This window comes from Engystomops pustulosus, chromosome 8 (genome assembly GCF_040894005.1).
Source record: "Engystomops pustulosus chromosome 8, aEngPut4.maternal, whole genome shotgun sequence".
NCBI classification, from domain to species: domain Eukaryota; kingdom Metazoa; phylum Chordata; class Amphibia; order Anura; family Leptodactylidae; genus Engystomops; species Engystomops pustulosus.
This window is the reverse complement of record NC_092418.1, coordinates 17129457-17155766: the sequence shown is the minus strand read 5'-3', so window position 1 is coordinate 17155766 and position 26310 is coordinate 17129457. Positions and strand designations below refer to the sequence as shown.

At 45.6% G+C, this 26310-nt stretch overlaps 1 protein-coding gene across 3 annotated transcripts in view; it reads left to right on the top strand.

Moving 5' to 3' along the window:
- Positions 1–26310, top strand: part of CACNA1H (calcium voltage-gated channel subunit alpha1 H) — a 308384-nt gene that overhangs the window by 3584 nt on the left and 278490 nt on the right. The window lies entirely within an intron of this gene.

The window sequence follows — 26310 nt, the reverse complement described above, 5'->3', positions numbered from 1 at the left end:
GATGAAACACTCTCAGCCCTGTCACATCTGAGATGCTCTGATCCAATGTAATGATATGTGCTTGATATGGGAAACCTTGTCCTGCTTTGGTTTGTAGCAGACAAGATTCTTGATGATGACTTCCTTAGGAGATGGCTTCCTGCTCCGCACAGGTTTGTGGTTCTTTACATTGAATCTCCTCCGGGCTTCCGCTTTGTAGAGATGTTTTTGAAGGGACATGGAACAAACTTGTTCAGATCAAATGTCTTCTGTTCTTCATGTGTTGACCTTGCGGATTCTTTGATGTATGAAAGTTCTAGGTTGATAGGACTGGATTTATGTGAAGAGTGAGAAGGCCAAGTATGGCAGAGATTGTGGGGCTCCAAATTATCCGAATATCTACAGTATCTACTAAACTACCATGACTGTATCTCATGTCTAGCATCTATCAAACATGACTTTCCTACTTTTTTTCTCTTCTCTTCTCTTTTCTATCTATCTTTCTTTTTTCTTTCTTTCTTATCTATCAGTTCTGATTATCTATCTATTGCAAGCACAGCCTATTATATAAAAATTAAGAAGTTATTCTCCAATCCACAGAGGAACTTTCTCAAGCACAGGACTGAAATCTCATATCTATCTATCTATCTATCTATCTATCTATCTATCTATCTATCTATCTCATATCTATCTATCTATCTATCTATCTATCTATCTATCTATCTATCTATCTCATATCTATCTCATATCTATCTCATATCTATCTATCTATTTATCTATCTCCTATCTATCTATCTCCTATCTATCTATCTATCTATCTATCTATCTCATATCTATCTATCTCATATCTATCTATCTCATATCTATCTATCTATCTATCTATCTCATATCTATCTCATATCTATCTATCTATCTATCTATCACATATCTATCTATCTATCTATCTATCTATCTATCTATCTCATATCTATCTATCTATCTATCTATCTATCTATCTATCTATTTATCTATCTCATATCTATCTATCTATCTCATATCTATCTCCTATCTATCTATCTATCTATCTCCTATCTATCTATCTATCTCATATCTATCTATCTATCTATCTATCTATCTATCTATCTATCTATCTCATATCTATCTATCTATCTATCTATCTATCTATCTATCTCATATCTATCTATCTATCTATCTCCTATCTATCTATCTATCTATCTATCTATCTCATATCTATCGATTTGTCTTCTATCTTTCTATCTATGGTCATTTTCCCTCTTCTCCTTATGGTGCCACTGATCCTCTTTTTCCACTGGCGCCAAACTTTCCGGCTTGTTTTCTGTTGACGCGGTGCTAAGATGATCATGCACTGATATTGAATTGTGCTGTGCGGGGCCCTTTACATTTGATCTGATTGTATAGATGCTATTATTATATAACCTCTGCCCTGCTGCATGACGCAGACTCACACCTTGTATGTAGGGACTCCTACCCCCAGCATTGCAGCGGAGGATGAGAGTATCAGCCATGGTGGGTCCGGGGTAATCACTGGGAGGTAATGGATGTGGTGTCGGCAGCCCGGAGGCTGATAATAATTCTCCAGACAACTTTTTCCATTATATGGGAGTGATTTAGTAGGAGCGTATCCGAGCAGCGTCCTAATTGCGTTAGCCATGGCTGGGCACGCTGAGAGGGACGCCGTACGCCATTAACCATGCTGTCTCCTCTTCCCCTTTAAACCAGCGTGACATCATTAACTATACGGTGCCCATATCGCCATATTAGGCAACAGGCAGCGCGGGCCGGTGGGGTACAGGGACGAGTTCAGCGGAGGAGCAGGCCCCGGCAGGGATGATTGTATATAGAGCGCTGTCTTTTATACACATGGATGGACCGTCTGCTTGTCTGCTTCATGAGATCCAGGAAACATTCCCGCTGATTGATGGCCTGTTCTGATCCAGACCTTGCATGCAAAGACCCCATTCTCCACTCCGGGAGGAATCAGATCCTGTTTTCTCCATCCTGTCCTGGCTACGTGTGAAAGTGAGGTGTCAGGCTCTAGGGTGACTCTGGGAAAACAAGGCGCCACGACAGACATGAGGCGGCTTTCAGCAGCTGCTTGACACCAGCACTCTCCATTGCTGCCCGCAGATCACATCCCCTATGTGGATAGGGGACTAAAGCAAGTGCCCACCTCTACGTGGCATGCCACCGTCTGCCTGCTTACCACCTGTGCCAGCCCATGGGGCATCCTCCATCCTTACACATTATAGGGAAAGAGGCAGGATCCTTGCTTGGCGGAAGCAGAGATGACATATTTCATGGCCCCACGATATAAATGAGATGGCTTTCAGCAGCTGCTTGACACCAGCGTACTAACCATGGGCTGGCATGAATAATAATTCTTTATTTATATAGCGCCTACAGATTATGCAGTACAAAGCATGCCAAATCGGTCCCTGTCCCCAACGGGCTCACAATCTAACCAACCTACCAGTATGTTTTTAGAGTGTAGGAGGAAACCGGAGGACCCGGAGGAAACCCACGCAAACACGGAGAGAACATACAAACTCTTTGCAGATGTTGACCTGGGTGGGATTAGAACCCAGGACCCCAGCGCTGCAAGGCAGAAGCGCTGCTCACTCAGCCACTGTGCCACCCATTGTGGTATACATGTGATTGGGGGATGCCAACTACTCACCTGGGTACACATAACACTTGTATATGAACTCATTGCTGACATCACATGATGCCATATACAAGCCCATTCCTGGGATATCTTGGAGAGCTTCCTATAAGAAATTTGCCTTATTATATTTCCAAAGATTAAATGTCAGTGTGGCTGATAACAGAGGGTGATAGCTGACAGTGGGTGGGGACAGGGGACAGTAACAGGCACTGACTAGTAGATTACATGCCAGACCTTAGTTAGATCACTAGAACCTAGGAATTTAGACGATTATTAGCGATTATTAGTATTGACCTTTATGACTTGTATTTGTATCATGTGACCAAGGACTATCCATCGCAAGGCAAACTGTGATCCTATCTTCATGGGAGAGGTCCAACCTGCAAGGTCTAGTGAGGGCTAAGATGTAACAATGTTTTTCTTAGGGTCTTCACACTGCTGTTCCTTAGGGTCCTCACACTGCTGTTCCTTAGGGTCCTCACACTGCTGTTCCTTAGGGTCCTCATACTGCTGTTCCTTAGGGTCCTCATATTGCTGTTCCTTAGGGTCCTCATACTGCTGTTCCCTAGGGTCCTCACACTGCTGTTCTTTAGGGTCCTTACACTGCTGTTCCTTAGGGTCCTCACACTGCTGTTCCTTAGGGTCCTCATACTGCTGTTCCTTAGGGTCCTCATACTGCTGTTCCTTAGGGTCCTCATATTGCTGTTCCTTAGGGTCCTCATACTGCTGTTCTCTAGGGTCCTCACACTGCTGTTCTTTAGGGTCCTTACACTGCTGTTCCTTAGGGTCCTCACACTGCTGTTCCTTAGGGTCCTCACACTGCTGTTCCCTAGGGTCCTCACACTGCTGTTCTTTAGGGTCCTCACACTGCTGTTCCTTAGGGTCCTTACACTGCTGTTCCTTAGGGTCCTCACACTGCTTTTCCTTAGGGTCCTCACACTGCTGTTCCTTAGGGTCCTCACACTGCTGTTCATTAGGGTCCTCACACTGCTGTTCTTTAGGGTCCTTACACTGCTGTTCCTTAGGGTCCTCACACTGCTGTTCATTAGGGTCCTCACACTGCTGTTCCTTAGGGTCCTCACACTGCTGTTCTATAGGGTCCTCACACTGCTGTTCCTTAGGGTCCTTACACTGCTGTTCCTTAGGGTCCTCACACTGCTTTTCCTTAGGGTCCTCACACTGCTGTTCCTTAGGGTCCTCACACTGCTGTTCATTAGGGTCCTCACACTGCTGTTCCTTAGGGTCCTCACACTCCTTTTCCTTTGTCCAGGGCAGAACAGAGAGATGGGAGGAACTGAGAGGATGGGAATTTCATAAGAAATCTGGTGCAATTTGCGAATGGGGGTCTGCACCTCTTTTTAAATAAAATTGGATCATCTTCCGCCTATGAAATGAAGTGATCACACAGCAGTGTTGTTGCTGCAACAAAATAAAGCAATTTTTGGGGCCCATCCTTCATGAACATCCAGGAAATAGTTACTCATAGCCTCCAGATTAGGGTGGCCCACCGGAGGATCCTATGATTCTATGGTGGGTCCATCCAGTACTGGATTTCAATGGGATTTCCCATAAAGAAACCCTGTAGGGTGGTGTTTTATAGGACAGGGCTGGAGTAGCCAGGAGCCACCAAGGTCCATCTGTGTCACAATTAGGACTACAGTGGGAGGATGTTCTGGGTCTGGTATCTTCCATAGTTTTAGCTTTTCCGGGACCTTACTGATTCTGGGATTTGTTTACTATCACACCAAGGGTCCCGGTCTCACCTGCTGCACACATCTAGGCGCAACCATGTCCCCAGCTGGTCCCAACAGCGGTCACAGCTCGAAAACTCATCCCCAGGAGCTAGAATAATCCTCTCCATTCCTGACTGCGAGGGACGGATCTGATTTCAAAGCAAAAAGATGCAGCTGCCCGGGATGTCTATGCAAGGAACAGCCATGACCAGACCACACTCAGGACAGCGACCGCAGGGGGCCCAAAACACAAGACAAACATCTTCATTACATCGCCAAAAATGATACAGCCCATAGATCGGTCAAAAAATATGCAAAATTCTGTGATGCTCAACCAGTGGCCCTTCAAGGTCAGAGCTTCTCATTGGAGCAGAGTGACTGGAGCTTCCTCGTAACACAGCAGAGAGGACTACATTTTGGGGTGTTTTTGGGTACCCTTAGCTTCTGGCTGTTTAACTTTCAAACTTGAGACCCAGTGGTAATGATATCACACCTAGAGCTCGATGCTTTCCTACCATAAAATGGCTATTTTAAGGAAGCAGGAAGCTCTTGCTGTCTTGGGGTGAGATGGACCTCTTGTTATTTTTGGGTGGCTGTATCTCTTGTTGTGTTTGGATGGTCAGAGCCTCTCGCTGTTTTAGGGAGGCCAGAACTGCTTGCTGGTGACCTACACCTCTTAGTTCTTTAGGCCCCTTTCACACAGATGTTCTGGGAACGTTTATCCGGCAACAAACTTGTGGCTGGGTATCCCTCCCTATAGACGCCTATGACGCCCGTCCGGGGTACGGTGAGTCAACAAACCGTACTGTCGCCAGGAAAAAGATCAAGCGTCAACCGGGCACCATGCATCGCTAGGGAGAGGGGAGGGGTGAGCAGCAATCATCCTCCTCCTCCTCTTCAGCGCAACGTATGCTACACCCAGGGACCCGGCCCAGGCCTAGCATGTGATAGACTTAGGGTGCACAGAAGCTCTCTTTGTTTTCGGTTGGCTTGGACTTCTTGCTTTTTTAGGATAGTCAGAATTTAGGAAGAGTTTTAGAGTAGTTAGTAATGGTTCTATCTATTGCTGTTTTAGGAGGGTCTGTATTACTTAAAAAATAATTATTATTACTTGCTGTTTTAGGATGGACTGTATTACTTGCAATTGTACGATGGACTCTGTTACTTGATTTTTTAGGAGGGTCTCTATTACTTGCTGTTTTCGCATGTCCTGTCCTGCTTTCTGTTCTAGGATGTATAACTTGCTGTTTTAGGATGGACTCTGTTACTTGATTTTTTAGGAGGGTCTGTATTACTTCCTGTTTTCGGATGCCCTGTACTGCTTTCTGTTCTAGGATGAGCTGTATTACTTGATTTTTTAGGATGGTCTCTAATACTTGCTGTTTTAGAATGGACTGTATTAGTTGCAATTGTACGATGGACTCTGTTACTTGATTTTTTAGGAGGGTCTCTATTACTTGCTGTTTTCGGATGTCCTGTACTGCTTTCTGTTCTAGGATGTATTACTTGCTGTTTTAGGATCGACTCTGTTACTTGACCTTTTAGGATGGTCTCTATTACTTGCTGTTTTACGATGGGCTTTTTTGCTTTATGTTTTAGGATGGACTCTGTTACTTGATTTTTTAGGTTGGTCTCTATTATTTGCTGTTTTACTACAGGCTTTTTTACTTTATGTTTTAGGATGGACTCTGTTACTTGATTTTTTAGGAGGGTCTCTATCACTCTCTGTTTTCGGATGTCCTGTCCTGTTTTCTGTATTGCTTGCTGTTTTGAGGTGGTGTAGATGTATATATTTGGAGCGGCCAGAACCTCTCAGTGTTTTAGAGTGGTCTGGACATTTTGCACTTTTAGGGTGACCGGGATATTTTGCTGTTTATCCCCCTGTGTCTCAGTGTCCAGAGCCTCTCACTGTTTTCGGATGACCTGTATTTCTTGCTCTTTTTGGATGACATGGGCCTTAGACTTAGTTTTGGGATCAACCTCAACTATTTGCTGTTTTCGAACCTTTTCATGGGTCGTCCTGTACTTATTTCCATGTTCAGAGCCGAAGATACAGACCGACTGGTTTATAACATATACAATTAGTTTTTCCCTATACAATTTCCTATATCCCCCCCCCCCTATATTATAGACACTATACAGTGAGGGATGTGAATCCCCTTTGCTCGTGCCTCAGTAATTTCAGATTTTCCACCGCTTTGCCGTTGTCTTCCAGAATACATTACACAGAAGGCAGGGACATCTTGTTTTGCTGCTGTCAGGTCTGGTTTAGCTTTTGTTCCCGCGCTTGGCGCAGTGGCATTGAGATGACAGAAACGCATTGAGTCTTTGAATTGGCAAAAGATTGTGTGTTTTCAGATCATTTCTCGCTAAATAAGAGGCGTCAGTGTTTTTGAAGACTCTCTTCATGGTAAAGTTCTGCTGCGGAGTTCCCTGACTGGCCACTAGAGGCGCTGTCCCATTGCTGCGCGGGCTCCTGGCTCGTCCAATGCTCTTATATTACATTTATTTGGTGCGTGGATCCAGAAATTGGGAAAAACAGATGAAGGGGGCGACAGTGTCATCCAGAATGGCCACTGACTGCAGCATTATACAGGGTGAATGTGCCGGATAATAACACGGCGTTACATCACCATCTGACAGCTGCACACAATAATCGTGTCACTCCACAAACACTGCAAAATGCTGCAGGCTGGCGTATTGTCACCGCTACCAGAGGGGTAGAGGCATTGTCATGTCACATAATGGGAACCGAGAAAAGTTGTTACATAGTAACAGCCGGGAGTGGGGGGGGGGGGGGCTCTTACCTAAATGCTGCCTCCTCAATATAGGTACAGATAGTATATACTACTCCCTCCATGGCTCTCAGATAGTACTGCCACCCTAAGGGAAGTATATACTACTCCCTCCATGGCTCTCAGATAGTACTGCCTCCCTAAGGGAAGTATATACTACTCCCTACATGGCTCTCAGATAGTACTGCCTCCCTAAGGGAAGTATATACTACTCCCTACATGTCTCTCAGATAGTACTGCCACCCTAAGGGAAGTATATACTACTCCCTCCATGGCTCTCAGATAGTACTGCCACCCTAAGGGAAGTATATACTACTCCCTACATGGCTCTCAGATAGTACTGCCTCCCTAAGGGAAGTATATACTACTCCCTACATGGCTCTCAGATAGTACTGCCACCCTAAGGGAAGTATATAATACTCCCTACATGGCTCTCAGACAGTACTGCCACCCTAAGGGGAGTATATACTACTCCCTCCATGGCTCTCAGATAGTACTGCCTCCCTAAGGGAAGTATATACTACTCCCTACATGGCTCTCAGATAGTACTGCCACCCTAAGGGAAGTATATACTACTCCCTCCATGGCTCTCAGATAGTACTGCCTCCCTAAGGGGAGTATATACTCCTCCCTCCATGGCTGTCAGATAGTACTGCCACCCTAAGGGAAGTATATACTACTCCCTCCATGGCTCTCAGATAGTACTGCCACCCTAAGGGAAGTATATACTACTCCCTACATGGCTCTCAGATAGTACTGCCACCCTAAGGGAAGTATATACTACTCCCTCCATGGCTCTCAGATAGTACTGCCTCCCTAAGGGGAGTATATACTCCTCCCTCCATGGCTGTCAGATAGTACTGCCACCCTAAGGGAAGTATATACTACTCCCTCCATGGCTCTCAGATAGTACTGCCTCCCTAAGGGAAGTATATACTACTCCCTCCATGGCTCTCAGATAGTACTGCCACCCTAAGGGAAGTATATACTACTCCCTCCATGGCTCTCAGATAGTACTGCCACCCTAAGGGAAGTATATACTACTCCCTACATGGCTCTCAGATAGTACTGCCACCCTAAGGGAAGTATATACTACTCCCTGCATGGCTCTCAGATAGTACTGCCTCCCTAAAGGGAGTACTCCCTCCATGGCTCTCAGATAGTACTGCCTCCCTATTGGAATTATATACTACTCCCTCCATGGCTCTCAGATAGTACTGCCACCCTAAGGGAAGTATATACTACTCCCTCCATGGCTCTCAGATAGTACTGCCTCCCTAAAGGGAGTATATACTACTCCCTACATGGCTCTCAGATAGTACTGCCTCCCTATTGGAATTATATACTACTCCCTCCATGGCTCTCAGATAGTACTGCCACCCTAAGGGAAGTATATACTACTCCCTACATGGCTCTCAGATAGTACTGCCACCCTAAGGGAAGTATATACTACTCCCTACATGGCTCTCAGATAGTACTGCCACCCTAAGGGAAGTATATACTACTCCCTCCATGGCTCTCAGATAGTACTGCCTCCCTATTGGAATTATATACTACTCCCTCCATGGCTCTCAGATAGTACTGCCACCCTAAGGGAAGTATATACTACTCCCTACATGGCTCTCAGATAGTACTGCCACCCTAAGGGAAGTATATACTACTCCCTACATGGCTCTCAGATAGTACTGCCTCCCTAAAGGGAGTACTCCCTCCATGGCTCTCAGATAGTACTGCCTCCCTATTGGAATTATATACTACTCCCTCCATGGCTCTCAGATAGTACTGCCACCCTAAGGGAAGTATATACTACTCCCTCCATGGCTCTCAGATAGTACTGCCTCCCTAAAGGGAGTATATACTACTCCCTACATGGCTCTCAGATAGTACTGCCTCCCTATTGGAATTATATACTACTCCCTCCATGGCTCTCAGATAGTACTGCCACCCTAAGGGAAGTATATACTACTCCCTACATGGCTCTCAGATAGTACTGCCACCCTAAGGGAAGTATATACTACTCCCTACATGGCTCTCAGATAGTACTGCCACCCTGGTTCCCTTGTAGATTATGTAGGTGCAGATATTACTTCATCCCTGTCTCCTGTGTAGAGTATTTAGTTGTAGATATTACTTCACCCTTGTCTCCTGCAGAAAATTTAGTTGTGGATGTTACTTCATCCTTCTCCCCCATGTAGATTATGTTCATGCAGATATTACTTTATCCTTGTCTTCTATGTAGATAATGGAGGTACAGATAGTACGTTATGCTTGTCTCCCATGTAGATGATGGAGGTACATAAATTTCTTTATCCTTGTCTCCCATGTAGATTACCGTATGTTTATTCAGATATTACTGCATCCTTGTCTCCCATGTAGATTATGTTGATGGAGATATTACTTCATCCTTGTCTCCCATGTAGATTATGTTGATGGAGATATTACCGGTACTTAATCCTTGTCTCCCATGTAGATTATGTTTGTGAAGATATTACTTCATCCTTGTCTCCCATGTAGATTATGTTTGTGCAGATATAACTTCATCCTTGTCTCCCATGTAGATTATGTTGATGGAGATATTACTTCATCCTTCTCTCCCATGTAGATTATGTTGATGGAGATATTACTTCATCCTTGTCTTCTATGTAGATTATGTTTGTGCAGATATTACTTTATCCTTGTCTCCCATGTAGATTATGTTGTTGGAGATATTACTTCATCCTTGTCTCCTGTAGATAATGTAATAGTAGAGATTACTTAGTCCTTATTCCCCATGTAGGTAATGTAAGTACAGATACTACTTCATTCTTGTCTCCCCTGGATAATTTTGGCATAGATATTACTTCATCCTTGTCTCCCATGTACACAATGGGGCACATGTATTTATGAAGTGTCTGCAGCACATTTTTGGCACACGCGACCGTTTTGTAAATAATGTAGGCACAGACAGTACTGCCTTCCTTGTTGATGAGCAGGTACAGGTAGTAATATTTCCCAAGTAATTACCATATGCACTGATAGTACTTGCTCCCTGTCTCTCTGTTATGATGTAGGTACATTTAGTACCCTCTTGCTGTCAGTCATGGTAATGATGTAAGCACAGATAGTACTTTATGCCTGTCTCACTATGTAAATGATGTAGCCACAGATAGTAAGCGCAAAACTATTTTCCATATAAAACTTGTCCCCGGTATAGACACCTATAATCACAGCAGGTTATCTCCCCTCTGCTCATCTATGTCCCAGGGTATAGACTTGTAGAGGGGATGTCCATATGTTGTATCTGCAGGTAGGAGCCATGTGGAGCAGTAGCATCATGTGCCGAGGGGCTCGTGACGGGTCTCTGTCACTGTATTACTGTGATTAGAGACGGGGAGAACATTGTCCATGTGAATAGGGGCTTTTATATGGCTTGAAGGAACATGAAGAGGACATCTCTACAGGCCCCGGAAGACTCTCATAAGCTCTTTACACATCTGATCAGTGGTTTCCATCCCAGCGCTCCCCAATGACTTATAATGGGATCTGTCAGGTTCTGCAGAAGTGTCCTACATGCAGCACTATTTCCATCAAATGTCCCAGGAACTGAGAGCGAGGCTCCGACAACAATGTGCACATAGCCTTATAATGTGATATTATGTTACATCAGGTATCTGTTATGGGGTTACAGAAGTGTCAGCGTGTCCCTGTCCTGTCCCCCCCAAGTGTCAGCGTGTCCCTGTCCTGTCCCCCCAAGTGTCAGCGTGTCCCTGTCCTGTCTCCCCAAGTGTCAGCGTGTCCCTGTCCTGCCCCCCCCCAAGTGTCAGCGTGTCCTTGTCCTGTCCCCCCAAGTGTCAGCCTGTCCCTGTCCTGTCCCCCCAAGTGTCAGCGTGTCCCTGTCCTGTACCCCAAGTGTCAGCGTGTCCCTGTCCTGTTCCCCAAGTGTCAGCGTGTCCCTGTCCTGTCCCCCAAGTGTCAGCGTGTCCCTGTCCTGTCCCCCAAGTGTCAGCGTGTCCCTGTCCTGTCCCCCCAAGTGTCAGCGTGTCCCTGTCCTGTCCCCCCAAGTGTCAGCGTGTCCCTGTCCTGTCCCCCGAGTGTCAGCGTGTCCCTGTCCTGTCCCCCGAGTGTCAGCGTGTCCCTGTCCTGTCCCCCAAGTGTCAGCGTGTCCCTGTCCTGTCCCCCAAGAGTCAGCGTGTCCCTGTCCTGTCCCCCAAGTGTCAGCGTGTCCCTGTCCTGTTCCCCAAGTGTCAGCGTGTCCCTGTCCTGTTCCCCAAGTGTCAGCGTGTCCCTGTCCTGTCCCCCAAGTGTCAGCGTGTCCCTGTCCTGTCCCCCAAGTGTCAGCGTGTCCCTGTCCTGTCCCCCAAGTGTCAGCGTGTCCCTGTCCTGTCCCCCAAGTGTCAGCGTGTCCAAGTCCTGTCCCCCCAAGTGTCAGCGTGTCCCTGTCCTCTCCCCCAAGTGTCAGCGTGTCCCTGTCCTGTCCCCCCCAAGTGTCAGCGTGTCCCTATCCTGTCCCCCCAAGTGTCAGCGTGTCCCTGTCCTGTCCCCCCAAGTGTCAGCGTGTCCCTGTCCTGTCCCCCAAGTGTCAGCGTGTCCCTGTCCTGTTCCCCAAGTGTCAGCGTGTCCCTGTCCTGTTCCCCAAGTGTCAGCGTGTCCCTGTCCTGTCCCCCAAGTGTCAGCGTGTCCCTGTCCTGTCCCCCAAGTGTCAGCGTGTCCCTGTCCTGTCCCCCAAGTGTCAGCGTGTCCCTGTCCTGTCCCCCAAGTGTCAGCGTGTCCCTGTCCTGTCCCCCAAGTGTCAGCGTGTCCAAGTCCTGTCCCCCCAAGTGTCAGCGTGTCCCTGTCCTCTCCCCCAAGTGTCAGCGTGTCCCTGTCCTGTCCCCCCCAAGTGTCAGCGTGTCCCTGTCCTGTCCCCCCAGTGTCACCGTGTCCCTGTCCCCCAAGTGTCAGCGTGTCCCTGCCCTGTCCCCCCAAGTGTCAGCGTGTCCCTGCCCTGTCCCCCAAGTGTCAGCGTGTCCCTGTCCTGTCCCCCCAAGTGTCAGCGTGTCCCTGTCCTGTCCCCCCAAGTGTCAGCGTGTCCCTGTCCTGTGCCCCAAGTGTCAGCGTGTCCCTGTCCGCCCAAGTGTCAGCGTGTCCCTGTCCGCCCAAGTGTCAGCGTGTCACTGTCCGCCCAAGTGTCAGCATGTCACTGCCCTGTACCTGGTGAAAATTTGAATGCTTCTTTTGTTTTTTGGGGAAAGCCCATCACCCCCTTTTGCCAAACCATGCTCACAAGAGAAGTAGAAAAGGGCCAAAGAGTCACAGTTTTTTGCAATAATGGGGCATCCCTCTACCCCACTATTGATGCATTTGGATAAATGGTAATTCTGGGGGTCAGTGGTTCCCAGAATCCTACCATTATGTTATTTAGGGTTTATAGTGTACCAGTTGTTGTGGATCTTGGTCTTTATAGAACAAACACAATCTGCTGCGGCTCCTGATGGATCTTCTATTTGCACACCTTCCACCAGCGCAGCGGCTCGCTCCCAGCACCCGGCCATTTGCACTGCCCTGATTGTTTAAACATGCGTGTGTTTGCGCGCTGACATCTCCCTTCCTTCCCCGGCCGGGCAATTAGGGTGATTTATCGATGCAGATAAAGCCCTTTAAACAACTCACAATACGCATTAAACTTGGTATCAGTGATGAATGCCGGTGTCTGAGCAAACACACCGCCAGGACCACAGCCCTGCACCGCGGCTGGAGGGAGGGCGAGGCGGGCGAGGCTATGAAGTGGGGTGTCACGTGCTGATATTATGGGTTATCGCCTTTTACTGCTTTAGGGTGTGTGGGATCTTGTTAGTGTAGTCCCCTGAGTGCTGATTGTCATGGTAAAAGGAGGGCAGACATCTGTATTGTGTACGGAACTATTACATTGTAAGGCCTCATTCACAAAGGGAGGTTGTACCTGTGACTAAGGACGTGTTATCTATCGTACAAGGACCCCTACACCTTAAATGTACCTTTAGCTTGGCCGAACATGTAATCTTAGGTCTTAGCTGATTATTTGCCTAATGTGACCAAATATCTACGATTCCACAAAAAGTCTTGTAACTTCCTCTTCTTCATCTGTCATTCTTCTTGTTTCTTATTCTTATTCCTCTTCCTTACATGTCCTGCCCATCATGCTTACCCTTCTTCTCACCGTATGACTTCCTTTTTCTTCCTTTTCATCTTGGTTCTTCACTATATTATGCTCCTAATACATCCTCACCTCTTGTTACTTTCTTACCTCTCCCTATCCAAGTTACTTACCTCTTCCTGTCCTTTTTCATTTCTCACTTCCTGTTTCTAAACTTCTGACTTCCTTACTTCTTCAACCTCTTGTAAACTTATATTATCTCCTCTTCTTATTTCTTCCCTATTTATGAGTGGGTGTGTCCTCAATACTTCCTCACTTCTTCCTGTTTCTTTCTGATCTCTTCAATGGCTTGTGTCTTCCTCACTTTTTCCCATCCTTGTAATTTCCCTCCTCCACCTTTTCATTCTTGTTGCTTCTACACCTGTTCTTATTCATTCCTGAACATTTCTTGTTTCTGACCTCTTCCTGTTCTTGTCACTGCCTTATCTTTTCCTGTTCTTGTTGTATCATCACCTCTTCCTATTACTTCTTCACCTCTTCCTGTTCTTGTTACTTCTTCACCTCTTCCTGTTCTTGTTACTTCTTCACCTCTTCCTGTTCTTGTTACTTCCTCACCTCTTCCTGTTCTTGTTACTTCCTCACCTCTTCCTGTTCTTGTTACTTCTTCACCTCTTCCTGTTCTTGTTACTTCTTCACCTCTTCCTGTTCTTGTTACTTCCTCACCTCTTCCTGTTCTTGTTACTTCCTCACCTCTTCCTGTTCTTGTTACTTCTTCACCTCTTCCTGTTCTTATTACTTCCTCACCTCTTTCTGTTGTTTCTTTATCACCTCTTCCCATTCTCATTGAATCTTCGCCTCTTAATATTGCTTCTTCACCTCTTCCTGTTCTTGTTACTTCCTCACCTCTTCCTGTTCTTGTTACTTCTTCACCTCTTCCTGTTCTTGTTACTTCTTCACCTCTTCCTGTTCTTATTACTTCCTCACCTCTTCCTGTTCTTGTTACTTCTTCACCTCTTCCTGTTCTTGTTACTTCTTCACCTCTTCCTGTTCTTGTTACTTCCTCACCTCTTCCTGTTCTTGTTACTTCTTCACATCTTCCTGTTCTTGTTACTTCTTCAACTCTTCCTGTTCTTATTACTTCCTCACCTCTTCCTGTTCTTGTTACTTCTTCACCTCTTCCTGTTCTTGTTACTTCTTCACCTCTTCCTGTTCTTGTTACTTCCTCACCTATTCCTGTTCTTGTTACTTCCTCACCTCTTCCTGTTCTTGTTACTTCCTCACCTCTTCCTGTTCTTGTTACTTCTTCACCTCACCTTTTCCAGTTCTTGTTTATTTTTTGGCTTTTGATGTTGAATATTCACCTCTTCCTTTCCCTTTTCTTGTTAAGTCTTTACCTCTTCTGGTTCTTGTTACTTCTTCACCTCTTCCTGTTCTTATTACTTCCTCACCTCTTTCTGTTGTTTCTTTATCACCTCTTCCCATTCTCATTGAATCTTCACCTCTTAATATTGCTTCTTCATCTCTTTCTGTTCTTGTTACTACTTCACCTCTTCCTGTTCTTGTTACTTTCTCACATATTCTTCATGTTGAATATTCACCTCTTCCGGCTCTTGTTCCGTCCTCTTCTTTTTCCCTCTCCACCTCTTTCCTGTTCTTGTTACTCTCCTGCTGTTCAACTCCCCTTCTTCTCACTTTACTTTGTCTTTGACTGTTCTTGTTACTTCATTTCTTGTTTTTTCCTTTCCATCTTCTATATTTTTTGTTCCAGAATGTAACAGGTGATGATAGATACTAGAAGCTATTGTCTCTCGCTTCTGCCTTTATCTTCCTCTGCCTCTTCACTTTAAATTCCTGTCAGTCTCTCTTTTCACTCCGAGTTCTATCTTCATTCTTCTTTTGTTCCTCTTCTTCTTTCTTCTCTTTACATTTCATCCAATACATCTTTTATACTTTCGGTGTTCCTTTAGTATTTTCACTTCTTCTCATTTACCATACTATCTCTTCACCTCTTGTGCACCTTCTCTGCTTTTCATTTACCGTACCATCCTCTCCTCTACTGTCTTCCTGCTCTGCTTCCTCTGTATTGTCCTTTTCCTGCAGTCAATTCCTTCTCTACTATCATTATTTTCCATCAATTTTTCGTGATTTTCACTTTTTCTCTTCTCTCTGAGTCACTCAGAATTCACTTTACTCGTTTTCGCTGTCCTCCTGTTTTCCGCCTCTTGTCTCTCTCTTCCTCTTCCCCTGCACTTGTGTTGTCCTGTGTTTTTTTCCTACATCACTTGCTTATTCCCCTCTCTGTTGTCTTTATGTTACATCTGTATCTATTTTACATATTTTTAAAGATGTTCATATCCCCTTCTTTCTTTTTATGTCTCTCTATTCTTTCACTCTCCCTGTTACTTTCTCTCCCCTTCTTTCATCCGGCCTTGTCCTCTCTCTCTCTCGGTTACTTTCTCTCCCCTTCTTTCCTCTGTCTACATAGTCTCTCTCCCCTCTTTTCTTCCGTGCTCGTCCTCTCTCTGCCTGTTGCTTTCTCTCCCTTTACCTCTTCCATCTAAGTTATCTCTCCCCTCCTCTCCTTTGTCCTCATCCTCCCTGTTCCCTCTTCTCCTTCCTCCTCTCTCCCCCTTACTCGCCTCTGTTGTCGTCCTCTCTCTCTCCCTGTTGATATCTTCCCCCCCCCTCTTCTTCGTCTAATCTCTCTTACCTCCTCTCCTCCATCCTCGTCCTCTCTCTTCCCTCCTCATCCTCTATCTCCCCTCTCTCCCTGTTGCCTTCTCTCCCCTCCTCTCTTCAGTCCTTGTTCTCTCACTCCCTGTTGCTTTCTCTCCCCTCTTCTCCTCCATCCTTGTCCTCGCTCTCCCTTGCTCTCCTCCATCCTTTCCTTTTTCTCTCCCCTCCTCTCCTCCAAGCTTGTCCTCTCTCTTCCCTCTTTCTCCTCCATCCTCAATCTCATTCTCCCCTCCTCTCCTCTGTCCTCATCCTCTGTGTCCCCCATTCATGTCCCCTCTCTCCCCTCCTTTCCACCATCCTCTCTTACCTTTCCTCCAATCTCTCTCTCTCTCTCCCTGTTGCTTTCTTTCCCCACCTCTACTCCATTCTCGTCCTCACTCTCCCTTTCTCTCCTCTCCCCTGTCCTTGTCCTTTATCTTCCCTCCTCCATCCTCTCTCTCCCCCACTCTCCTCTGTCCTCATCCTCTGTCTCCCCCGTTCTTGTCCTCTCTCTCCTCTCCCCCCTCTCATCTGTCCTCTCCCTGTTGCTTTCTCACCCCTCCTCTTCTCCATCCTTGTCCTCTCTATTTCTTCTTCACCATCCACTCTCTCCCCTTCTGTCCTCGTCCTCTCCTCCTTCCTTGTCCTCTCTCTCCCCTTCTGTCCTCATCCTCTCTCTCCCGTCCTCTCCTCCTTCCTCGTCCTCTCTCCCGTCCTCTCCTCCTTCCTCGTCCTCTCCTCCTTCCTCGTCCTCTATCTCCCGTCCTCTCCTCCTTCCTCGTCCTCTCTCCCGTCCTCTCCTCCTTCCTCGTCCTCTCTCCCGTCCTCTCCTCCTTCCTCGTCCTCTCCTTCTTCCTCGTCCTCTATCTCCCGTCCTCTCCTCCTTCCTCGTCCTCTCTCTCCCGTCCTCTCCTCCTTCCTCGTCCTCTCTCTCCCGTCCTCTCCTCCTTCCTTGTCCTCTCTCTCTCCCTGTCGCTTTTCCTCCCCTACTTTCCTCCATCCTGGTCTCTCTCCCTTACTCTCAGGTGGTGAATAATGTTTTGTTAGCTGATTTGTGAAGGCCTTGACATTATGAGGTTTCTTCACATACAAAGGGAGGTTTTAGCCTATCGCTGTTCAGCGACGTTACAGAACCAGGATCAAGGAGACACGCTCTTCCAGCATTAAAAGTTTTTCCATAGCTTCTGACGTTTCTTATGCCAAAGGTTGAGTCTTGTGAATATGAACAATTTTTTTGGAATTACATTATATTGTTTTTAGATTTCTGCTTAGTCATGTCAGATTTCCATGGAGATCTGTCTGCTGCGTGGCCATGCAAAACTGCAGACATTGTTAGTTCTCATATCTTTGTGTGTGTAGTTAGCCTGCAGTTTCGCAAATGTTAAGAAATCATAGACTTCCACTTCTGTTCCCCTATCCCTTATGATGGGCCACTGTAAGGGGCCCCTCTAAAAGCTTGGGGCCCTTGGCTAATGCCCACTTTGCCCTACCCTAACGCCAGCCCTGGTTGGTAGAAGCAGGACTGTTAAATATGGATTTATATTCCAACCCCGTAGCTCTGGAAACTTGAGACATATCCTAGTAACATTCATTGAATGTCACTTGTTGGAATACCCTTAAAAAAGCTGTGAGCCCCAGAGGGTTATGGGTCCTAGGGTCTACTTTCCAAATAGCAGTGTGCCCCTTCACCAGACCTTACATTATATCATCCAAACCGAGCACATAACCGGCTGCTTACAGAACATCCACCCTCATGTTCCTCATAATGTCTGATTTATGATCAGTCCGTGAACACTAAACCTCTAAAATCACTGTTGCGTTGTGTCAAAACTGAGATGAAAGCCCGAAAAGTGCAAGCATTAAGGAGCCGACGTTGTATATCCAGTGCCAACCCCGCTGCTATGATACTACAAGTACCCGAGGTTAGAGAGCCATAATAAAACCCATCAAGGCGTCATACGGCCGGGAAACAATTAGGACATGGTCCAAATTTATAGGCTGGGGATCTAGGCCCACCTGTGATTCTTATTGGCAAGGCTTCTCCTGGCTGACAAACAAGGCGCTACGATGCGTTTGACAGAACCTTCAAAACGTGACATCTTTTTTACCCCTAAATCTCCCAGCACATGGCCACTGATGCAAGACGCCGGAGCGCAGAAAAGGCATCAAACTGCTTTTGAAGCGTGTTAAAAGACGATGAAAGAGGAACGTTAAAAGGAAATCATGAAACGTTCCCGGTTCTTGCTGCCATTCTGCACCTTCCTGGAAAAAAATCATTTGTTAATACAATTAAATAAGATGCGCCCGACAGCCGTGGACAGAGGAGGCCTGAGGTGACCACCCGTGCAATGAGGACATTCAATAAAATAGAACATCAAAAAGTTGGGCACCAAACTTTTTCGACAAGGAGGTTTACCAATCTATGAACACCAGAATATTGGGGCTTATTTACTAAGGGTCCTGCGGGGATTGTGTTGCACGTGATCGGATTCTGTCACAAATGGGGGCAGACGATCCGACGGATTCGGACTACGCACGGGATTTAACATTTAAATTTGTGTCACATCCAATGCACTTACATACATCGGGAAGATGATGGTGAATTCCGGCGGACCAGAGCGGGGAAGCGTCACATGCAGGATATCGGGCGCACAATCTTCATGAATCGCGGCAGAGTTCATCCTCGTTGGACAGTCCGGATTGGGGATCGCGCAGGGACTAGGTAAGTAAATGTGCCCCGTTGACTCCACGCAGTGCTGTGACTAGTGGAATTTTAGAAGGTAAGGGAATACGTGTTGTGGTGACCCCACCTGTCCCTTGAATCACATCCGGGGAGTCACAGGGTTTCGATTCCGAGTCACGTTTTTAGTTGCGTGGGCCTTGACCCGAAATAAGTTCTACTAGTCAAAAGTAATGGTGCCTCGTAGTTCATTAGGAGTTATGAAAAGTGACAGTCCTGCGGTATTTTATTTGGACACTTGGTGCCAGAGGGAATAAAAAGCTGGGGCTGTAAATTCCACGGTGCGCTGCTTTATGGCCAGGGCTTTATTTTATGTGACTGCTGTTTGTTGTGCAGCCCTGGTATATATACAGGAGAGGCTCTAAACACCTCATCCTCCGGTATCGTCCATCCCCCCCCCCCCCCCCGTCCCTCCTTCGGCTTTTTGTTTTGCAATCTGAAGCGCACTCGGCAGCGGAGAGCGGGTTATGTTTAGTCCAGAAGTCATTATTCAGCGGTCTTGGCACACTATAAGGTTTATGCGATACAGTCGAGCGTGTTCTTTGTAATGTTTGGTGATAACTATGTGCGACTGGCTTTTATTATTTCTGTGAAAAGGCCAGGTTTTTGCCATAGGCGACCATAATACATTCCATTAGAGCTGACTATGGCTATAGGGTAAAATAGGAAAACTCCTTTAATGTGCTAGATTAATATTACTTATTTCTTGTTTATAATATCGCTGCTCTGTAATGGGGTATAAGGGATCAGGATACAACCATAGCGATTGCATCTCATATATATATGGCAATTGTAACTGGATTCTAGCATCTCCGCCATCTAGAGGAGCAAGGTGCCTTCACCAAAAACAGGCCTTATGATTCTACCTTCCCTTCTGCTAGTCAAAATTTGTATGGCTAGAGAATACACAGAGGTATAGATTAAGGGGTGACCCTTAGGGGACCCCATAAGGTATCTCTACTGCATATGAAGAGACCAATACTATAATCCATGCATTATAGTTGGGGGTCCAGCTTAGATTTTGCATTGGTATTAGGATTGCCACTGCCTGTTCTATAGTCTTTTTACTGGTAGGTCGGTATTTTTTGTTAGTAACCCCATTGTAAGGTGGGATTCTTATGATGCTACCAGATTAAGGGGTCCATAACGCAGCCCAATATTAAGGGTGACAATCCTTATCGGGGACTAACCATAAGTTAGGCCACTCTTCTTTCCTCAGGGACCCCCAGGCTCTTCTGATGACCCTTGTTATGATTGAAGTTTAGGGAAGACATGGGATTATACCTTCACTATCTCCAATATGTAGCTTCAAGAAGGGCCAGGACAGGTGTGACCCCCATAGCCCAATAAATAAAGGGGGGTGCCTCCTGCAGGTGGCACCTGGTTATAATGTCGGATATATATGGCGGCGCTCACACTCCTGATCTGTTATGGTATATCTTCCATTTAAATGCCACTCTTCTGACATTTCCGAAAAGTGAATAGTCATAATGTCAGCAAAGGTCGCAAATCAACAATCTCCGTACAAGTGGCGGCAAGCTCGGCCGCGTCTCATCCTGGTAATTAACACCAGCAACCAACGGCCACCCCATGTAGACCTCGCTTCATAAACAAAGCTGCGTCTCCGGGGAGTACGGCCGCCACCTGGCTTCTGACTGAGACACAAAGACGAAAAACCTGAAGGATATTCTCCTGTGTGTCACAAAGAAAATCTAACCAGACTCAAGGATGCAGGAAGGAAGGAAAAATCTAAATATATTATTATATAGGTGTCCATATTGTTTCCAAGGAAGATGGCCTAATTTCCCCTAACAACCAATCAGAGCAAATGTTTCATTTCCTAGAAGCTGTTTAGAAAATGTAAACTTAACTCTGATTGGTTGTTTTCTATAAGTCACTGGTAAAATGAAACTAAAGCTCTGATTGGTTGCTTAGATCAGCCAGGCCCTGTATATATTCAAGAGATTTTCGTACATAGCGACCTCCTATTAGTATTTGTGTACATTTTTACATGACAAGAAATCGCCAGTAAAAATATTTCCTCAAAATAGGCCGTTCTGCTTTTAAAGATGGAAATTACAGCTCCGTCATATAAATACTATTTTTTGAATAAAATGTTAAAATTTCCTTCATAGCTACTCATTTTTACAACATTTAACAAAAAAGTACATAAAAAACACCGCATTTACTAAGTTTTATTTACCTACTCAGCTTTCTATACTCCAGTCACCCCCAAAGCTGTACCTAGCATCTTCTTGTTTATGGGAACCTGAGAAAAGCTGAATTTTGAATGCAGCTCTGTAGGTGACTGGAGTATACAACATGTCACTCAAGATTGAAGCACAATTTATAAAGCAAAGTGAACGTTTTTCAATTTCTTTCCATAAATTTGGGCTGTGAAATGTTAAATTGATAAATTATGAACTTTTGGGTAGTTAATGAGAGTGAATTCGCATTATCCTGGAAGCTTTTATCCAGGGACCATGTATTAGTCCTTCATTACATTGGTGAAGCTCTAATGTGGTACCATGGGGACACTGAAGGGCCACGTTTTTGTGTCCTTACTACTAAAAGCACAGGCAGTCCCCGGGTTACATACAAGTTAGGTTCCATAGTTTGTTCTTAAGTTGAATTTGTATGTAAGTCGAAACTGTATATTTTATAATTGTAGCTCAAGACCAATTTTTTTTTTTGCCCCTAGTAACAATCAGAGTTTCTAAATTTTTTGGTGTAATGGGACCAAGGATTATCCGTAAAGCTTCTTTACAGACACCTTACAGCTGATCATTGCAGTCTGGGACTATAGTAACATCCAGAGAGCTTCTCCAGAGGTCACAGTGGGCAGAGGGGTCCGTCTGTAACTAGGGGTCGTCTGTAAGTCAGGCGTCCCTAAGTAGGGGACCGCCTATATATAAACCTCAGCCATAGACCAGGTTAATATGCAAGTCACAGCCCGCGAGGATAGTCTATAAATGTAAATTAATTGGACAGACATGGCCGCGTTAGCCGTGGCGGAGAATAACAGTATATAAAAGATATATAGCATACAATACCGCCATCCACTGCACTTAATTGCTGTGATAAAACATTGTGCTGCCACAACAGATAATAGAATATAATGAGATTAATATCACCGTGACCCCTGACAATTATTATTGTCCTCTATGTGCCTGATAACCTGATACAGACTCGCTGCTACTGACAACACTAGGGAGATAAATGGGTGTAATATCTCTTTAAATATTCAGATTTTATGTCCCCACAAAGCTTATTAGAGGATTTTATATTACAGGACAAATATAGTTGTATGATAAAACTATTTACCATTTATGTCTACCCCTTCTAAGGCAACAATGAGGGTTTAATGCTTAAAGTGGTTGTCTAACTCTAAATGCAATGTAACATTTTCTTTTTTACTCCAGAGCTGCAATTACTATTCTCTATTTGAACAATAGTGAGTGCAGCTCTGGAGTACAATACAGGATGTAACTCAGGATCAGTACAGGATAAGTAATGTCATGTATGTACACAGTGACTGCACCAGCAGCAGAATAGTGAGTGCAGCTCTGGAGTACAATACAGGATGTAACTCAGGATCAGTACAGGATAAGTAATGTCATGTATGTACACAGTGACTGCATCACCAGCAGCAGAATAGTGAGTGCAGCTCTGGAGTATAATACAGGATGTAACTCAGGATCAGTACAGGATAAGTAATGTCATGTATGTACAGTGACTGCACCAGCAGCAGAATAGTGAGTGCAGCTCTGGAGTATAATACAGGATGTAACTCAGGATCAGTACAGGATAAGTAATGTCATGTATGTACACAGTGACTGCACCAGCAGCAGAATAGTGAGTGCAGCTCTGGAGTATAATACAGGATGTAACTCAGGATCAGTACAGGATAAGTAATGTCATGTATGTACACAGTGACTGCACCAGCAGCAGAATAGTGAGTGCAGCTCTGGAGTATAATATAGGACGTAACTACTGTAGATTCCCTGTATATATAAATACATATATATATATTGGTCATACTGCCATTTACTATCATGTGTCTCAGGAATTTCTACAAGTGTCCCCAAGGATCATAAAGAAAATAAGAAGGCAGTAGTGCGGCAATTATTGACTGACATGTGACAGATGTATCTATAGAGGCCATGTTTAATTAAATCCATGTACTCCATTATACGGACAACACAATCTACTAATCAACTTAGTGTTTTTGTATTGACCTCGGGTGACATTTTAAGCGGTCGCAGTCCTATGTAAATGACCCTCTGACCCTTTTTCTTCGCTTTTTAACCCCAGTTGGAGTCGATTGCGGAACAAGTTAAAAAACCCTGGATTCCTGCGGTGACGACTATTAATACATTTGTCTCATAATCCCGGCTAAGCCCCGTTGTGATGAATGGGGAGATTTATACCCTTTTCATGCTCATATTCCACGGATCTAATTTTTTCCAGTTTAATTGTCAGATAGGAATATGTTGAGGTTCGTGCGGCCCGTATGGAGAGGGGGATGCTGGGTAGATGAGGTCTCGGGGGAAACGCCGCTCGTGTAGCTTCTTGATGCAAATTTCCCTATTCCTTTGTCATTTCTATTCTGCTTTTCCTATATAGTTTCCATGTATTCGTTTTTCCAATATGAAGATTTTAACTGCGCCGACACATTGTTACAAACTGGAGGGATCTGTTCTGCTGATGGGTTTAACCAAAAGGGGGTTTTCTAATTGTAGCAAACTCTCTGCTGCGAGAAGTATAACATGAATAGGTTCTCAGATTCAATGCTTTATGAATTCACATCAACCTTCACTGACAGCAAGCAGAGATCTCAAAAACAGTGAGAAAGATAAGAACACAGAAGTGTGAGGACATGCCCAAGAGCTACAATCCTGGAATATGAATCCACACTTCACAGTCCTGCTGCTACTAACAGAATACACAGGGGCATTACCTAACACTGGCTATGGTCTGTATCGTTATTCCTGCTGACAGGTTCTTTTAAAAGGGGTTCTCCAGAATTATAAAAACTTTTTGCTTTCCATTATCTGCTCACAGTTCGTCTGAGAAGCCATAAAATACAATAATATAAAAATATTGCAGTAATAGAAATAATACATGATGACATAATCCCCATTAGTGACATCAGCGCTTTCCCCAATCTCCCACTTACAGAATAATTCCTTTTACATTTCGGGAGCGGGATTAGGAGGAGCACTGAGCGGAGCACCAGCAGGGATGGGGATGGGGAAGTAAGGAGATGGAAGAATCAATCTTCTACAATGGAAGGTTAGAGGCGGCACGAGCAGAAAGGGTTAAGGAATCAATATCCCAATTCATAATCCTCGTTAATAATGGTTTGGCAGAAACTTAATGTACAGGTCCCTTCCCCCGACACCGAGACTCTGCAGGAAATAGATCCAACAACTAATTCATGTCTGCTACCGTAGTATCAGTATTTATCAATCCTCACGCAGTCCTGTCCCCCAAGTGTCAGCATGTCCCTGTCCTGTCCCCCAAGTGTCAGCATGTCCCTGTCCTGTCCCCCAAGTGTCAGCATGTCACTGTCCTGTCCCCCAAGTGTCAGCATGTCACTGTCCTGTCCCCCAAGTGTCAGCGTGTCCCTGTCCTGTCCCCCAAGTGTCAGCGTGTCCCTGTCCTGTCCCCCAAGTGTCAGCGTGTCACTGTCCTGTCCCCCAAGTGTCAGCGTGTCCCTGTCCTGTCCCCCAAGTGTCAGCGTGTCCCTGTCCTGTCCCCCAAGTGTCAGCATGTCCCTGTCCTGTCCCCCAAGTGTCAGCGTGTCCCTGTCCTGTCCCCCAGGTGTCAGCGTGTCCCTGTCCTGTCCCCCAAGTGTCAGTGTGTCCCTGTCCCCCCAAGTGTCAGCGTGTCCCTGTCCTGTCCCCCAAGTGTCAGCGTGTCCCTGTCCTGTCCCCCCCAAGTGTCAGCGTGTCCCTGTCCTGTCCCCCAAGTGTCAGCCTGTTCATGTCCTGTACCCTGAGGGTCAGCGTGTCCCTGTCCTGTGCCCTGAGGGTCAGCGTGTCCCTTTTCTGTCCTGAGGGTCAGTGTGTCCCTGTCCTGTACCCTTAGGGTCGGCGTGTCCCTGTCCTGTACCCTGAGGGTCAGAGTGTCCCTATGCTTAGTACATCATGGGACATGGACTGTCCTACATCTGATGTGCATTTTGGGTTGAGATCTCCTCAAATCAATGCCCTTTCTCCATTGTACTGTATAGAGGGCTGTCTGTGGCATGAGACCTGCGTTGTGTGAGGTGTCGCTGACTCTTCTGGCGCTGATTTCGCTGTGTGACCCCCAGTATGGCGGCAGTGGATGTAGAGGGGTTACTGGTGTGTACCTGGCGGTGGAGTATTGACTGGTTACTAGGGGAACCTCTTAACGAATCTCTGGAGTTCCCTTTTACTTTGTCAGAGGCGCAGGATCCGGGGAACACAAGTTTCGCAGCAGTTACCATGGCGACCAGTCAGTGATACGCGGCCCGGCTCTCCCACGTACAGGGATGTGGAGCCGCTCCTCATATTGCGCAGGGATTTCTCTCCTTCTCTGCCGGTTATTGTCTTTTTCAGCATTTTCCTGCAGGAAATCTCATTATTAGTATTAACCCTTATAGATGCGTTCTGATACATGAGCGCCATGTCACAGGGGTCAGAGGTCGGGGTCACCAGGATCTGCCCCCGGGGGTGACGAATGTGACGGGTATATAACTGATGAGGAGGGGGCTCTGGAGCGGTATATAATAATTATACTGGGGCTTTATATATTTTATCGTTACTGAAGATGACCATTATAGGGGTATTATTATACCAGGGTACTGTATGGCGCTATTATTATAAGGTACTGTATGACGCTATTATTATACCAGGGTACTGTATGGCGCTATTTTTATACCAGGGTACTGTATGGCGCTATTATTATAAGGTACTGTAAGGCGCTATTATTATACCAGGGAACTGTATGGGGCTATTATTATAAGGTGCTGTATGGCGCTAATATTATAAGGTGCTGTATGGCGCTATTATTATAAGGTACTGTAAGGCGCTATTATTATAAGGTGCTGTATGGCACTATTTTTATAAGGTGCTGTATGGCACTATTTTTATAAGGTGCTGTATGGCCCTATTATTATAAGGTGCTGTATCACACTATTATCATAAGGTACTGTATGGCGCTATTATTATAAGGTACTGTATGGCTTGCACTCTTTTAGTAGGCCCCTGTACTATTTGTGTGCTGTATAGCAGTATCTTTTGGGCACTCTATGGCAGTGTAATTAGGTCCTCTACAGAATGACAGCAGATTCTCTATATTAGTAATAGGAAATTCATCTTTCTAGACAATTAGGAGCTTTAGAGATGTGGGATGTGGGTATAATACGCCGCTCTCCCTGATGTCATGCAGTAGATTAATCTCTGCCGCTGCTGTATATTAATCTAGGACACATGAATAATGAGCGGCTCTCACCCCGCGTTGCCTAGGACCGCCAGGTATACGGCGAGAAGCCAGATCCTAATCGATAATGGGACGAATCTGATCTGAGAATAATTGCGCTC